Source organism: Asparagus officinalis, chromosome 2, assembly GCF_001876935.1.
Source record: "Asparagus officinalis chromosome 2, Aspof.V1, whole genome shotgun sequence".
NCBI classification, from domain to species: Eukaryota; Viridiplantae; Streptophyta; class Magnoliopsida; order Asparagales; family Asparagaceae; genus Asparagus; species Asparagus officinalis.
The window spans coordinates 43,135,186-43,139,676 of NC_033795.1; the positions used below are offsets into that span (position 1 = coordinate 43,135,186).

Sequence of the window (4,491 nt, forward strand, 5' to 3'; positions counted from 1 at the left end):
AAAAAATCAACAAATGAGCCAAACTAAAATAGAATAAGAATATCTCAAAACTGTAATAAATATATCATGTCTCAAAATAAAGAGTCAAAAGGAATCTCTCTAAGGCACTCCGCCTCTACAAAATAAACAAATACTAGACAAACAATATTAGATGTAAATTGTTTGTTAAATCATCATCAAAATAAGAAGGCCAACAATTATACATATGAGAACCACCCGATATGGCAATCCGATATTTAGTTCATGTCCCCCGATATATCCCCGATTTCCGCTATCCAACATGGATTTCAGCCGTCTGGGATGAACCCGACATCCGACATTTATAACCTTGCCAACTATGCAGGTCTATCTGGAGGGTACGAGATCAAAATATTGTCAATGAAAAATTACATGGGACCCATGAAGTATGTAATTCGCAGCTTTTTCGAACATACAAATTTTCACATCTAAATTGCTATAAGACTAGCTATCAGATGTTTTTGTTAGGCCCACCTCAACCCGCACTAGATCTCAGAAAACCAAGCTATTTAAAACATCACATCAAATTGCTTGAAGTTTGCTTCTTATAATCTGAGATCAAACTGAAGCAGTTAGATGATGTTAAATATCTAGAAAGAAGTTTGAACCTTCTGATGCAGCGGCATGTTTTACCTGTTATTGGAGACTGTTCACTTTTTCAGGAAGCCTATTTGATTTTAATGTCCAGTGATTATGTTTCCATCTTCCTAGATAATATTGCTCACTGACATTTATAACTGAAGAGCCAAAATTGTTTATTTTCAAACCTTTCCTTTAGAACTGTTTTTTTTCCCTGGATAAAGTATCTTATGGCTTATAATAATCTATCTAAAAACTGACTTTACCTCTTCCATACCAATATCTTTATGACATTAATTTTTTTATAACATAATAATGCAGTGGAACGATTGTTGTTGCTTATTTGATGAAGCAGCATAGGATGAGCCGGTCTCAAGCTCTGGAACTTGTGAGGAGTAAACGACCACAAGTTCAACCAAATTTGGGTTTTGTGCTTCAACTGATAAACTTCGAGAAATCTCTTGGAGGTAGACAGTAAATGTTATCTCATCATTTAATATGCATTTTATTGTAAAGTTGACTCCATATATTTTCTTTCTAGTAAGCGGAATTAAGAGCTAGTTTTGAATTTTTAAAAGAAATTACTTTTTCTGGACTCAGTGTGTCGAGTAGTACTTCTATAGCTATATTTTGACAGGCATATCTCAGTTTCTCCTTCATAGTTGCATCTTCTCTGCGTATATCTTTGTACTTGATTCTTAGAACAAGTTCTACAACATGATCCCACTTTTTTATTGTTGGGAATATACTCCTTGTAGCAAGAGTAATTTCTTTCTTTTTAGCTCTTCAGATAGTTGTCATTTCACAATTTTAATTTTCTATTCAGTCTCTGACTTGAATTGGCCTTGTTTTAACTACGTCATCGAGATTTTACCTATTCTCTGCGCTAGGTTACTTCATCAGTCTCAGCAACTTGATTACTGATCAGGTCATGACGTTCTTCAATAGATACACCTAGTTGCCGAACTTTATTCTGAATTTCATGTGATTATTGTGATATGAGTTTCTAGTCTCGCATAATCGGTACATGTATTGCTGGATTTTGAAGTATATTGCCTTATCAATCCCCTTTGACTGCCTCTAGCTTCAAAAATTTAAGCCGTTCTTATGGATGGCGGCACCAACAACAAACCCCCTGACTTATGGTAATTATTACAATCCTTACTTAGTTTTTAAATAGTTGGAGGTTAAACTTGTGATTTATTTTGTAAGTGGATTAAACTTAAAAGTCCACAAACCATATCTGAATTGCACAAAACTCTCAGTGGAATTCTGTCTTTCATGCATCACAAATTTAGCCTGAGGCTACTTAAAATCCAAGGATTTTATTAACTGTTGTAAATTAACAGGGTTTTTCTTTTTGAACTTAACGAGGTTTTTTTCTTTTGTAAAACTGGCTCTAGATCAAGGGATTTTGTTGTAATTTGCACATAATTTTTCTTCTTTTGTCCCTGTGCACTCACCGCCACTGATCTGGGGGTCACAAGTTCTGAACAGTTTGATTTTCCTGCAGTGCTTCAAGACAACTCCGGCTAAAGGACTGCAAGCTTAATATGCACAAATAATGCTCCGTAAATATTTCCAAGAACTCTCCTTCCCTTTGGCAAATAAGTTTTGAGTAAGCTTCCAATAAGGAACTCTCAGAAATCAAAGCAACTGCTCAACTGTAAAAACATAGCTGATGGAGGGTAATGCGAGCAAACTCGATTGTAGAAACATGCTGATTTGGTTGTAGAAACATGATTGAACGCAAAATGTAGGGTTTTTTTTCTTATTCCTTCTTTGTCCATTATATTTGTGTAATAGAAAATTTTCTCAACAACATGCTGTATTGTTGGCTCTTTGGTTTTTCTTTAGTTTTCATTGGGGGCAGAGACGCTGCCATGAAGTAATATTATAAATCAAGGAGACATTCTTTGGTAATAATTTTCAACAGAGGTCCAGACTAGGTCTCACTTCAGTTCCAGCAAGCTGAGGTGGTAAAGAGGGGGCATGAAGAACAAATCTCGACGGAAATTCATTTGTTTTTCAATATTGCGATTCTGTGAAAACTTATTTTGACGTGATAATGTAAAACTTGTATATTTTCCGCAGACTTGAGTGCATTCGGATGTGTTAAATAACCACCGAAGGAATTTCATGAACAGCTGAATCTGTTACTTCAACTGGCAATCTGAGAATGCTGAAGACTATAAACCAAGCTGTCCATTTGGATGTTTTGATAGGGAAAAGTACATAATAACAATGTTAGAATCTGAAATGTGATTATTTGGTTTCTATTCTTAGAGGTATAGAGTTGAAATACAAAATATCATTATGCGTCTATCACAACTAATCATAAAAATTTATTGGAGAGAACAAACCCATATGTTAATTACTACAGTAAGAGAAAAGGGGATGAGTCGGGGAATTTCATAATGCACATTGCAGCTCCATTTTTTTCAGCCGTATGAGGTTTGATGAGCCGTCGGAGATGGTTGATCTTTGCTTTTTGGCTGGTGATCAACAAGAACGACCGAAAGTTTGGGTTTAGCTTGAGTTCTAGGCTGTTCATCTTAGCATAGGTTGACCCAAGTTTTTCTATCGATACACCTACCATGTTCTAACTCAAGTTAAATCTAACCAAGTAGCAGGCTGCTCTGGGTCCTTTCAGGTGGATTTGGATACTCTCCGCTATTAAAAAAATAGTGAAGAACCCACTACCTATGTCACAACCTTTACTTTAAAAATAGGTGGTTGTGATTTACCTTTGAGTGCAAATTAGGGAATAAGTACAAATCATAGTGGTATAGTGAGTGTTAGATTTGGAATATTTTATAACTATCTAATGGACAAATTAATGACTATGATTAATGCAGTGGAATATTCTATAACTATCTAATAGATGATGAATACTTATGGAATATAGATAGTTATTCCATTGCATGCAGCTCATGTAAATTTGCAATGGTATTTGCTGATAGCCAATATGTAACACCTTTTAATTAGTTGCTTAAATATGGAGAATTTCTAGTAGAATCTCCGTAAACGTATGTTCTTTAGCATGTCTCTGCTAAAATTTGTTTCATTTTCTAGCCTGTATACTCTAGCTGTGGATGTTACATTCGGTACTCTTATCTGTTTATGTTTTTATCTGATGAAACTATCTCATAAATTTCAATAACTTGATATAGTTGAGAGCTTGAAGCACAGATAGAGTAATGAATACGTAAAGCATGCTCCAATATTTTTTCACCAATATTTGATATAGAGATGTGCACAGGTATTTAGTTCTCAAACTATTTTCAGTTAATTGTTTATTTCTCTCTACATTGCATTAGCTCTGAAACTTACCGCGATTCTATATATAGTGGTCTACTTTAGTTAGTAAGTATTGGAGATATTATATGTAATTATGCGGTCATAATTATTGTATATTAGATAATATTGCTAGATTTAAATCCAATATACGGGCCAATATATTAAATAGATATGTATTGTATGCTATCAATCAATGTTAGCCCATTATATTATCTAATTTAGGGTTTAGTTTTTTAATGCATAATTAAAAGTATGGGCCTCCTATATATATAGAGACCAAAATATAATTGTTAATTCTATGATGGGCTGAATTGATAATTATGAATAACTCATTTAGATATAAATAGGGTTGTGATTCCCCAAATCTCTACGTAGAATCTCTTTCTGATTTTCCATCTTCAGAAGGATTAGGGTTTCTCTAAAGAGGATATATACATACAAGATTTGAAAGATCTACATCTCAAAAATTCAAAAATATATCACTTCCTACTCCATGGATTCAGATATGGTTCCACATCTTCTTAATTATCTCAATAGTTTGACATGAACAATCTTGGGATTGATTAGGGTTTTATCTATTACAGTAAAAGTTTT

General features: G+C 34.0%; 1 long non-coding RNA gene across 1 annotated transcript; it reads left to right on the plus strand.

Moving 5' to 3' along the window:
* Positions 223–2,762, plus strand: LOC109830726. Its single transcript, XR_002244402.1, has 2 exons — positions 223–1,064; positions 2,111–2,762. It is a non-coding gene; the product is annotated as an uncharacterized LOC109830726 (long non-coding RNA).